The sequence below is a fragment of the Cynocephalus volans genome, chromosome 6 (genome assembly GCF_027409185.1).
Source record: "Cynocephalus volans isolate mCynVol1 chromosome 6, mCynVol1.pri, whole genome shotgun sequence".
NCBI lineage: Eukaryota > Metazoa > Chordata > Mammalia > Dermoptera > Cynocephalidae > Cynocephalus > Cynocephalus volans.
Genome location: NC_084465.1, coordinates 106,494,710 through 106,508,106, shown reverse-complemented (window position 1 = coordinate 106,508,106; position 13,397 = coordinate 106,494,710). Strand labels below are relative to the sequence as shown.

Sequence of the window (13,397 nt, the reverse complement as noted above, 5' to 3'; positions counted from 1 at the left end):
GCCTGGTGTTTAATACCCTCCTATGCCTTTGACTCTTGGCTTCTGACGTTTGCCTTGCTTTAGCAATCAGCTTCTGGACATGGTTCTATACCAGGTTTCTCTACCTTAGCACTTTTGACATTTTGGACTGGATAATTCTTTGTTGTAAGGGGTTGTCATGATAAGCATCACTGTGAGGATATTCAGCAGCATCCCTGGTCTCTACCCACTAGAGCTAAGTACCCCTTACCCCTTACAATTGTGACAACCAAAAGTGTCTCCAGACATTGTCAAATGTACCCGGGGGTACAGTTACTCCTGGTTGAGATCTACTGGTCTGGAAGGAAAGCTCTTTGAGGCAGGGCTGTACTTGTGTGGTTCTTCATATCCCTGCCTTGACACACATTGGTCCCCTTAAATATGTTGAATTAAATTAATGAATAAGGTGGGGAAGAGGATACTGGGCAAGGATAGATGGATGTACGGATGAAGAGAGTCTGGCTCAGTTCTCTTATGACGTGGCATAAGAGGATATATAGCAAGGGATTGAGGTACCACATATAATGGGCTCAGACTGTTCTTTTTCTTTGGATGACTACTCCTTTTGCCTGTTGGGCCATCACCCCAAAAATTCTTTCCTGCCTTAGAGTTACAGGCCATGGAATCTCCTGACTTGCTCGGAGGCTGCCTTTGGATCAACCAGGAAGCATTTATTAACGCACTGTGCAAGTAATGAGCACAGATAATGAATCAAAAGCAGTCTCTGCCCTTGAGGTGCCCCCAGCCTAGTGGGAAAGACACTGAGCAGGGGAGGAGAGGGTCTGTCTGTCTGTCCAGAAGGCCCTTCCACCTTCCCTTCCTAGCACTTTCCTACTTTTCCTATCCAGTCTGTTAGGCCTTGCCATTACATGGTCCCTTAGCACCTTTTATATTCCTTCACAGCATTCCTCACAATTGTGATTACATAGTTTTTTAACTAAGGTCTGTGGAGGAAGAGACAATGTCTGTTTTATTTATTAATGTTTCTGTAGCTCCTGGCACAATAACTGGCATATTGTAGGTGTTCAATACATACCTTATATAAAAGTGAGAATGCTTGTGGTAGTCCCTCCAAAAGTCCCTATTCTAGTGGAGGAGACAGAGCCAGTTACAATGCCAAGTCCTGTCCAAAGGGGTGAGAAAGTGCAGTGTTGGTTTTGGGGGTAAGATGGGAGAATAATCTGGACTAGAAGAATCTGGGATGACTTTAGGAAGAAAAATTAGGAAATGCAGAAGACTAGAAAGGAGAAAAGAAAAGCTCGATATCAGAAGATAAACATTTTGGTAAATATCAGCCTCTTTCCTCTTTTTCTCTTTCTTTAAAACACAAGTTACTTCATACTTTGAAATATTTCACAAATACAGAAAAATTTAGAGAATAATATAACTTCTACCCAGCTTAGTTAAGTCTTAACATTTTGCTATCTTTACTTTACATTAAAAGATAAAAGTGATACAAGATAAAATAAAACATTGCACATATGGTTGATGCTTCCTGCATACCCCTCCCATATGCTATTTCCCCATCTTCCTTCTGCAGAATAACCATCATCCTGAAGTGGGTGTTTGTCGTTCCCATGCATGGCTTTGTACTTACACTGTGTGTATATGTATTTATAAACAGTACATTCATTTTGTGGATCTTCAACTTTGTACAGTATGGTGTCATAGTATGTATATATTTCTGTGACTTGCTTTTCTCATTTAACGTTATGTGTGAAATATAGTCATGTAGATGTGTGTAACAGTAATTCTTCACTTTTGTAATATGGTATCCTAGGATCACACTACAGTTTATTTATTCTTATGTCAGTGGAAGTTTTGGTTATTTCCAAACAATATTGCTATGAACATTGTGGTATATGTCTTCTTGTGCATATGTTTGACAGCTTCTCTAAGGTTTGTACCTAGAGGTAGAGTTGCTGATGCATAAGGGTATGTTTGTCCTCAACATCACTAGGTGTTGCCATTATATTCTCCAGAGTGGCTGTTGAAATTTCAGCCCCCAACAGCACTGTCTGAGAGTTTCTATTGCTTCATATTCTTGTTAAGCCTTGGTGTTGTCAGTCTTCTGAATTTTTGCCAATTTGAAATAGCGCATCCATATCCTTCATTTCTAGTGAGTTTGGGCATCATTTCTTATGTTTATTTGGCTATTTCAGTTTCCTCATTTGTGACTTGTCTGTTTTTCTTTTGTATGTTTTTTATTGGATTGTTTTTCTTATATATTTTTAGCTCCTTATATGTTCTAGGTTAGTCTTTTGTTGATATTTTGCATTTCAGATGTTTTCCATGTTTCATGTATGTTCTCCATAGCTCCATAGTGGATTATCTTTCCACTTTGTGGTGTGCTTTGGTATGCACCAGTTTTATATTTTAATCAAGTCATATTTATCAGTGTGTTTATTTATGGTTGGTGCTTTTCTGCATCATGTTTAATTCCTTTGTACTCTGAGTACTTTAGGGCCATAAAGAGATCCTACCATGTTTTCTTCTAAAAGTTTGTCCTCTTTTTTCAATGTAAGTCTGATCCACATGGAATTTATTTCTGTGTGTGGAAATGTGATAGGGAATAATTTTCCATGTGAATACACTAGTTGCATGAGCCAGCCTCACTGATTACATAGTCCCCACTCATTTCTAATGCCACCTTGTCATGTATTCAGCTTGATCAATATGCATGGGTTCTGTTTTATTGGTCAATAATATATATTATTCTATCGCTTTGACACTTGCTTAGTTACTGTGGATTTATATATTTTGCAAGGCCCTGTGGGTGAGTGGGTGCTTATGATCAGAACTTAGTGTCTGGGGATAGAATAGTGGATGGTTGCACTAGCAGAGAAGGTGGACCAGATGTTGCGGAGGGCTGTGAGGACAACTTCAAGGGCACAGATTAGATCTGCCTGCAGAACCAGTGGATATAGCACTAGGGACTGGGGCTGTGATCTTTCAGCAGCAGTTAGTAGTTTTTCCAAAGGGGACCAAGGACCTTAAGATGTTATTATTTGCATATACTCTACAAACGTATATATATATATATATTTTTTTTTTTTTCTGGATATCTTTCAATTAACTCTTTAAACTGTTACCGTCTTCAAACCTCACCAGATGCTTCAAACTTCTGTTACATCAGAAAGCCTTTAAAATTGGTTATTATGAACATTCTTTGCTGTTATAGTCTTCATTTGAAAACTGGTTCTTAGCACTGTCATTTTTTTTTTTTTTTTAAGCTAATGTGGCTTTTTTTTTTGTTTTTTAAGTTTAAGGTTTACTTTTCCCCCTCTCAACTTTGTGCTGAATTGAATCAAAATGAATGCTATTTTTAAATGCCATTATTCATTTGAAGAAAAGCTTCAATTTAAAATGTTTATCTAAACTGCAAGGGGTTTCTATCAACTGATCCTACTTCTATTAAAAATGAGTAACATGACCTTTTTTAGATTTTAAACAATAATAGCAATGTCACAATGTTCCAAATGTATGTCATTGTATTTCTTATTTTGGTAACATTTGAACTTTTATTAAGTAGAACTGAGTTAGTAAGACTCAAATAACTTGGAGAAAATTGGCTAGTATATAGGTTATTAAGCCCTTATGAAACCTCTGGTGCTTCTGTGGTGTTTGAAAAAGAAGTATTAAAAGAGATGCAGAATGGGAAGGGAAAAATCCCTGAAAACCTTTTTTTTTTCCAAATTGCAAGCAAATGTCTTCATTCTCTTTGCAGACTATAAATGTGCTACACACTCGTTATAAAAACTGTACACAGTACTGAAGGGTGTGGAATAGCACTACTCAATAGAATTTTCTGCAGCATTGGAAATGTTCTGTTCTGTGCTGTCCAGTACGGGAGACATTAACCACATTTGGCTATTGAGTGCTTGAAATGTGACTAGTGGGACCATGGAACTGAATTTTTAATTTTAATTTATTTATATTTAAATAGACAGGTGGTGAGTGGCTATTGTATGGGACACTCAGAGGTGGCCAGTTTAGAGCATACACTTGCATGTCTGCCTCTCTCTACCTGCCTCCTGCCCATTTACTTTCTTTCTTTGTCTTCTGCCTTATCCCTTTTTTGTCATCTTCTCTCTGTTTCTTTGGCATTCAGCCTACCACATGCATACTCTCCCTGCCTGCTGCATTCTTTCTCTTGCCCTCTCTGTGTAAGTGTTATATGTACATATAGTATATTCTGTTCATGGACATTATTATGGACATTAATTATATATTTTGGAAATTTTTTATTTTCAAGTAGCCCTTTTTTTTTTTTTTTCTTTTGACCGGTAAGGGGATCGCAACCCTTGGCTCGGTGTCGTCCACACTACACTCAGCCAGTGAGCATCCCCATATAGGGCCATCCCCATATAGGATCCAAACCTGCGGCCCTCGGCGCTACGAGTGCCGCACTCTCCCGAGTGAGCCATGGAGCCGGCCCGGAAATTTTTTATTTTCAGTACGTATAGATCTATCTCGTTTTTTTCAATTATAGCATAATTTCAGTGGAATGAATGTACCAACATTTATTTAACCTATTGATGGGCAATAGATTGTTTTCAGTTTTTCTGTATTAATATATTTTTTAACCACTGCACTTTTTTCTGTTATATTTTTTCCTGTGTGATCTTTAAGTAACGTGCTAGTGTTTGCTGGGTTGGATTGTTTAAAACTATGAAATCTGACTTTTCTTTTATGCTTTGGTACCTATTGGAATTCCCTTAGAACTTCAAATAATGACTCCACTAGACTCCTTGCCTGCAGCCTAAAGGACCATATTGAGGTTGGCGGTCTTTTTATGCATTTGATGGCATGGTTCTGACTGCTTGCTGTCCAGTGTGCTAAGGAGAGAGAGACTGTAGTGTCACATGAACATGAATGTTTGCCTGCTGCTTTCTGCTTCTGTGAGTTGGGCTGGATGCAACTGTCTCTACCTTTCTTTAGGCCATCTTGGCAAGGGTACATCTAATGGCAGCACCAGGCACCTCTGCTGCCTGGCCCCTCCAGAAAGGTCATCTTTGTTTCATGGTCAGAAATCCACTGGGGATAAATACTTCGGGCTCGAGGTCTCTCTTTTGAAAGGAAATCTTAATTCCTGCCCAAGGTTTAATGGAAATCTGGCCTGGCAAACAGAATGGTCATGTCAGCCAAAGAGGACAGCTAGGAGGGGAAACCTCAGAATTGTTGAGGGTAGCAGTGAGATGGGTAAGGGTAAGCAGCACTCTCCTCTAGCCAACACCTCAGTTTTTTCCAGTTGGTAATTTTTTTTATAATACCTCCTAGAAATTTTTCTAAAAATATTCTGTTGCCACTCATCTGATGAAAACACTTGAATATTTTTCCTTTTGGAATAACTTGTTTAATGAAATTCTTTGCAATAGTTGCTTTTGTTACTTGGCAAATGCATGTTCATGCTTTGAGTCTGTTTTAGAAGATTTATAATATGCTGAGGTCATTTCCAAGTGACGTTCCAAGTGATAATTAAACATTTTAAATCTTTATCTGAAAAATATTTTTTTAAGGACAATGATGTATTTATAGGAAGTAATTAAAATGATGCTTCTTGAAAAACAAAGGGTTTGTGGAACACAGAAATCTGAACTGCCTTCCCCTTTGTTAATTTAGTCATTTCCAGCACAGAAATTGTAAGCCTATACAATTACTTTCAAGGATAAATTCAAAATCCTGAACTTTTCTGGCTACTTTAGGGAAAAGCTAGAGAGATAACAATGTAATAAAGAATAAAAAGTACATGGAGAGATTTTATTTTACCAATTGAACTTCAGAAAAATAGTTGGAATATTCTTGTAATCCAATAAGATTTATTTGGGTACTTAGTGTGAAGGAGAACTTTAGGAATACCCTTTCTTTAAAAACCAGAGGGTTTTTGTTTTTGTTTTTGTTTCCTTTCAAAAAAAACCCTTACTTTATACATATAGCTGTGTTATGTTGCCAAATATCTGGAAATCCAATGCCTTTAAATCCCAAATATTGGGGAAAACAATGCAAAATATAAATATTAATTTCAACCTCTGTTACTTTTAGAGCTAGCCTGTATTGTGCCTGTGTTAGGGAAATTTCAAAACCCTATTATCCTTTAATTATGAAAATATTTTTGTGTAAGTGTCAGAAGAGGTGGTAGGAATAAACTTTTTTTTAATTTGGAAGTTTGAAGTATAATTAGAAAGTCAAGACAAGCTAGAAATGAAGTTTAACGTGAAGTTTAAATTTTTTTTAAAAACCCTTATACTTTTTATATTATTTCACATAATAGATGCAGGGAACTGGGAATATGGTAGACAGAGTAATAGCACTAATTGGCATTTACTAATTTACTCAAAGCTTTGCTGTGGACCTCACATCTATTATCTCTTCAGTTCTCCCATCAATTCTGTGAAGTACCTTTGTTGCTCCTATTTTTAACTAAAGATCCTGTGGCTTTAAAAGTGTAAGTGGCTTGCCCACCAGCTAGAAAATTTCAGAGCTGGAATTTTAAACCACGCAGTCTGACAACAGAGGAGGAAACTTTCATTACCACAGTTCTAACGTGATAAGGTCTCCCATGAAATATGGGCTGAGTACTATGACAGTTAGGTGGATACATCAGCCAGGAAACAACCATAGCTAAAAATGAAGCCAGTGAGCAATTACTGAATGCTTTCTCAGTGTCAAGCATAATTCCAAGCACTTGACATATATTAATTATCTCACTTAATTTGCACCCTGTAAGGGAGATATTATTTATACCCATTTTACAAAGAGACTAAGGGAGGTTAAGTAACTTGCCAATAGTCATGCTGTTTGTAACTCATGAAGTTGGGATAGTGTGGAGTAATGGATTAACACCAATTTAAGAAAGATTTTTATTAGTTTATTACAAGGATTTTCCTAGTTCTGTTCAGTTCAACATTTTAATCAATGACTAAGATGAATATACAGAAGGCAAACAAATTTCAGATGACACAAAGCTCAGAGAAAATGATGATGCAACAATATTCAGAAGGTTTTTTTTGTTTTCATTTATTTCCTTTTTAAACGTAGTATACATTCACATGTTCTAAGATAATTATATAACAATACTAAAAACCACTCTTGCCAGTGACCACTCCATTGCATCCCCCTGCTCACACTCACACACAGCGGAGAGCCACTCTACTACTCTCCTGTGCCTTCGCCCAGAGTTCCATTTTAGCGAAAATAAATATATATATATTTATATGAATGAATATTATATTAAATGAATATATATATATTTTCCCCTTTTCTAATTCACTGTTTCACTTAGCAACAAATCTTAGCAGTCTTTCCATATCACTATCACCCAGAGAGAGCTTACTCATTCTTTTTTGTAACTGCAGACTATTATATTCACATTGTACGGGTGTACAGTGTAGTGTAACCCATCTCCTGTTGGTCATGACTAGAGTTATTTTTAGTGTTTGCCATTAAAAACCATACTGCAATGAATAATCTGGTGCAGTATCATTGTTCTAAATTTATTTTCAATTTACCTCTGGTAAAATTCACTGTTTTTGGCATAAGTTCTGAGTTCTGACAAACACATAGAGACATGTAACCATCACTATAATCAAGATACAGAACAGTTCCATCACCCCAAAAATTCCCTTTTATTAGTCCCACTCTTGGCAGCCACTGATCTGTTCTCTGTCCCTCTGTAGCTTTGGCTTTTCCCTGATGTCCAAGTATTGAAGCCCTTTGAGTATAACTTCTTTCACTTAGCATAATGCATTTGAGATTCATCCATGTTGTTTTATGTATTAGTAGTTCATTCCTTTTATCGCTGGTATAAACATTTGCACACAGATTACAATATCATTTTTCTTAAAGCAGCCTTATTGAGGTATCATTTACATACCATAAGATTTACTCTTTTAAAGTGTAAAATTTGATAATTTTTAGTAAATTTAGAGTTGTGCAACCATCACAACAGCCTAATTTTACAACATTTTCATCATGCCAAAAAGAAACCTTGTGCACATTTACAGTTAATGCCTATTTGCACTCCCAATCCCAGGAAATCACTATCTGTTTTTTTCCTTTATAGATTTGCTTTTTCTGGAAATTTCATATAAGTAGGATCGTACAATACATGGTCTTTGACATCTGGCTTTCACTTAGCATAACATTTTTGAGTTTCATCTATGTTGTAGCAATACTTCTTTCCTTCTCTGACTGAATAATACATTAGGATATATCACATTTTGCTTATCCATTCACTAGAAGATAGACATTTAAGTTGTTTGTAGTTTTTGGATATTTTGAATAATGCTGCTATGAACATTTGCCTGCAAGTCTTTGTGTGGACATATGTTTTTATTTCTAAAGTAGCCGTATCATTTTACATTCTTGCCAACTCTGTGAGTAAGAATATGTTCCTGTTTCTCCATATTCATGTCAGCACTTGTTTTTGTCCGTCTTTTTTAGTATCGTCATTCTGGTGGTTATAAAGTAGTATCTCATTGTGGTTTTAATTGCATTTACCTAATAACTGATGATATTGAGCATCTTTTCTTGTGTTTATTTGACATTTGTATGTCTTCTTTAATGAAATAGTTGTTCACATCTTTTGCCCATTTTTTAAGTGGGTTTTTTAATCTTTTTATTATTGACTTGTAAGAGTACTTTATATTCTGGATAGAAGTCCTTATCACATATGATTTGCAAAATGTCGCAAAATTCCTTGTTCTTACTAAGATTTAGTAGTTTTGTCTTCCATTTGTTAGATGCCTTTTATCAATTTCCAGAGTTCTGAAGTCACTGTTTTTGACAATTTTGTCTTAATTTTATCACTATCTTTGGGGCAAGGATTTGCTACCATTCTGGAAGTCTTGTCTACAATTTCATTTTGAACATATAAATTCCCAGCAGATAAATTGCTGTGTCAAAGGGCTTGTGCATTTGTAATTTTAATAGATGTTGGCATATTTTTCTCCATAAAGGTTGAGCCAATTTATATTCCTGTAATGTATAAAATATGGCCCAGGTTTGCCAATGGTATATGTTACTAAATGTTCAGAATTTGCCAGTATAACTGAAAATGGTGTCTCATGGTAGTTCTAATTTACATTTCTCTCATGATGAGAAGGATTGAGCATCTTGTCATATTTTAAAAAAACATTCCTTTTCTGTGAACTTTGATTATATCCCTTGATCATTTAAACATTTTGAGTATCGATCTTTCCCTTGTTTCTTTGTACTGTAAGTTGCAAATACAGACTTTCCAGTGTGTCACTTTTGATCTTGTTTGTGGGGGTTTTTTTGTTTTTTTTTGTGCCATGTAGTTTATGTGAATACACATATAACAAATGAAGGTACTTCGAGAAGTTTGTGGAAAAATAGACTTAAGAGATAATACAACTATTTCCATGAACTTTTTGAAGTACACTCATGTGTATATAATTATATAATTATCCATTTTCTTTCTTTTTTTTTTTTAAAGATGACCGGTAATGGGATCTTAACCCTTGACTTGGTGTTGTCAGCACCATGCTCTCCAAAGTGAGTGAACCGGCCATCCCTATATAGGGATCCAAACCCTTGGCCTTGGTGTTATCAGAACCACACTCTCCCAAGTGAGCCATGGGCCGGCCCTGCCATTTTCTTTTTTTAAATGGCTTCAGGAGTTGAAGTGATAGAAAGGTCTTCCCCACTATAAGGTTATAGAGACTTCGCTTATTTTCTTCTATAACCCTTATGGTTTCATATTTTAACCTTTAGATCTCTGATTCATTAGTGATTTATCCTGATGTGCTATGCCAGGTTTGGTTCAACTTTTTTATCCCCCAAATGGCTACTCAGTTATCCCAATACCTTTCTTTGAAAAGTCCATCTTTTCAGCTCTAATTTGCAGTGCCAATTTTATCATATACTACATTTCCATGCATATATGTGTCTATTTTTGGACATTCTCTTCTGTGTCATTTGTTTGTCTCTCACTTCATGTACTAATATCATACTGTCTTAACTACTGAGGCTTTGTAACATTTTAATATATGTTAGGGCTAGCAGCACTCTCACCTCTTTCTTTTTCAAGGCTTTTCTAGACTGCTTTTGCTAATATGTTTTCTCATATGGACTTTAGATTAGGTAGTCCAAGTTACCCCACCCCACCTCCAAAGGAAAAAAATCCTTTTCATATTTTTATTTCAATCGTGTAAGTTATAATTTATGAGATAGTCAGAATTGACATCTTTATGATGTTGAGCCTTCCTCTTCAAGAATGAGACATACTCCAGTACTTCCAGTTTCCTTTTGAGTTTGTATTAGTCCGTTTTGTGTTGCTATAACAGAATACCTGAGACTGGGTAATTTATAAAGAAAAGTGAAATTTGTTGCTTACAGTTCCTGAGGCTGGAAAGTCCAAAGTCCATCTGGTGGTGGCAACAGTGAACCAGCAGTCTCATATTGCAAGATGGTGGAAGCAGAGATAGCAGAAAGAGAAAAAGACAGACTCTCCTCTTCTTTTAAAGCCCTAGGAACCACGCCCCTGACCACCATTTTTAATCAGTTTACTACAGCATGGTCCTACAATCCAATCACCTCTTCAAGGCTCCACCTTTCAATTACCATAATAGGAGTTGTCGGTAGTGGTTCTGCTCTCAGGGCTCCACTAGGCCTGGCACTGTTGGGGTTTCTCTGCTGCAACTCTAACCCCACATTTCCGGTTGGCATTGCTCTAGCGAAGACTCTTATGTGGTGACTCTGCCCCGTGACAGATCTCTTCCTGGGCACCCAGACTTTTCCATACATCCTTTGAAATCTGGGTGGAGGCTCCCAAGCCTTCACAGCTCTGGCATTCTGCGAGCCTGAAGCCCTAACACCACGTGGATGCCACCAAGGCTTCCAGCTTGTATCTTCCATAGCTGCAGGTCCAGCCACACCTGGGGCCAATTTACCCACAGCTGGAGTAGCCATCGCAGCTGGGGTGCTGGTGCTGGAAGCAGCTTCCCGAGGTGGCCCTGGGCAGTGAGCCTATTTCCCAAGACCATTCTGTCTCCCTAGGTCTTTGGACCAGAAATGGAAGAGTTGGCCCCATAGGCTTCTGCAGTGCCTTCAGGGCCTTTCTCCCCTTCTTTTGATAATCCTGTTCTTTTGTGTTTAATCTTCTTAGTACCATTGAATTTTCCTTATGAAAATCTTCTCTGCTTCTCTACCACATGGCCAGGCAGCAAATTTTCCAAATCTTTACACTCTGCTTCTCTTTTAAATTCTGCCTTTACGTTGTGCCTTTGCCACCGTAACTCAGCATAGGCTGTTACAAGTAGCCATGCTGCTTCCTTAATGCTTTGCTGCTTAGAAATTTCTTCCACCAGATACTCTGGTTCACAATTCCTAAGTTCCAACTTCCACAAATTCCTAGGGCATGGACACAGTGCAGCCAAATTCCTTGCCAGTTCACAGCAAGTGTGATCCTTACACCAGTTTCTGATAAACTTCTTATTTCTACCTGAGACTTCCTTAGAAGGGTCTTTATAGTCCATATTTTATCAGCATTCTGCTCGCCACCTCATAACCAGTCTGTAAGACATTCCAAACTTTCCCTCGTCTCTTTGTCTTCTCTTGAGTTCTCCAAACTCCTCCAGGCTTTGCCTAACACCCAGTTCCAAAGCTGCTTCCACATTTTCAAGTATTTGTTATAAGCAACACCCAACTCCTTGGTACCAATTTTCTATCTTCGTCCGTTTTGTGTTGCTATAACAGAATACCTGAGACCAGGTAATATATAAAGAACAGAGTTTTATTTGGCTTATGATTCTGGGACAGCTGCATCTGGCATGGGCTTCAGGCTGCTATCTACTTAGGGTGGAAAGTGGCAGGCAGCTGGCAGGTACAAGCAGATCACATGGCAAGAGGAAGCAAGAGAGAATGAGAGGGGAGGTGCCAGGGTCTTTTAAACAACCAGTGCTCACGGGAACTAATAAAGCAAGATCTCACTCAGGCCTCCCTCCCCCAGGGAAAGCATTAATCCGTTCATGAGGGATCCACCCCCATGACTCAAACAGCTCCCAACACTACCACATTGGGGATCAGATTTCCAAATGAGTTTTGGTGGGACAACACATCCAAACACTATCAGAGTTCTTTGGTAATGTTTTAACATTTTCCTCATAAAGGAATGCATAAAATGTTATGCATTCTCAGGTACATTAATTTCTTTTTATCTTTTATCATTTTGTTTTAATAAAAGGCCAGGGCCTCACATTTATCTCTATTAAATTAGATCTCATTATGTATGGCCCACTGCTCTAGTCACTTGTAATCCTTTTGACAACTGTTAGTACAATATGTAGTTGAAGAAAAGTACTGTAAAAAGTACATATTTTAAGAAATATGTGGATACAGTACATTCAAATGTATATCACATTGTGAAAAGTTTGGAACTTTAAGAATATCTTATCCAAAGATCTCAAATCAATAATATAACCTTCCACCTAATGAACTAGAAAAAGAAGAGCAAACTAAACCCAAGACAAATGGAAAGAAGGAAATAATAAAAATTAGAGCAGAAATAAACAATACCAAAAATAGAAAAACAATAGATTAAATCAGTGAAACCAAAAGTTGAATACATTATCAAAATAGATAAACTTTTAGCTAAACTAAGATAAAAAAGAGAAGACTCAAATTACCAAAATCAGGAATAAAAGTGGAAATAAAACTACTGACATATTCAGCATTGTGCAGAGTATCTAGCCAGGGCAATTAGGCAAGAAAATAAAATAAAACACAACCAGACTGGAAAGGAAGAAGGAAAACTATTCCTACTTACAAATGACATTATCTTATATATAAAATATTCTGAATAATCATGGGTGGGGGATACTATATAAGGCTAGTGAAGTAGTTCAGCAAGGTTGCAGGATACAAGATTAATATACAAAATAATTTGTATTTCTATGTCCAATCAGTGAACAATCCAAAAAGAAATTAAGAAAACAATTTTATTTACAGTAGCATCCAAGAAAACAAAATACCTAGGAATAAATTTAACCAAAGAGGTGGAAGACTTATACACTGAAATCTACAAAACACTGTTGAAAGAAACTAAGTAAATGAAAAGACATTTCATGTTCATGGATTGGAAGACTTAATATTGTTAAGATGCCAGTATTCCTAAGTTGATCTACAGATTCAACACACTCTCTATCAGAATCCCAATGGCTGTTTTTACAGAAATAGGCATGCTAAAACTCATATAAAAATTCATGGGACCCAGAATAACCAAAACATCTTGTGAAAGAACAAAGCTGGAGGACTCACACTTCCCATTTCAAAGCCAAGATACTGTGGTACTGGCATAAGGATAGGCATATAGATCAATGCAAGGAATTGAGAGTTCAGAAATGAGCCCATACATCTAT

At 36.9% G+C, this 13,397-nt stretch overlaps 1 protein-coding gene across 6 annotated transcripts in view; it reads left to right on the top strand.

The window, feature by feature from the left end:
* The window catches only part of MRTFB (myocardin related transcription factor B), a 179,973-nt gene that overhangs the window by 35,911 nt on the left and 130,665 nt on the right, over positions 1 to 13,397 (top strand). The gene's annotated exons all lie outside the window — the stretch shown is intronic.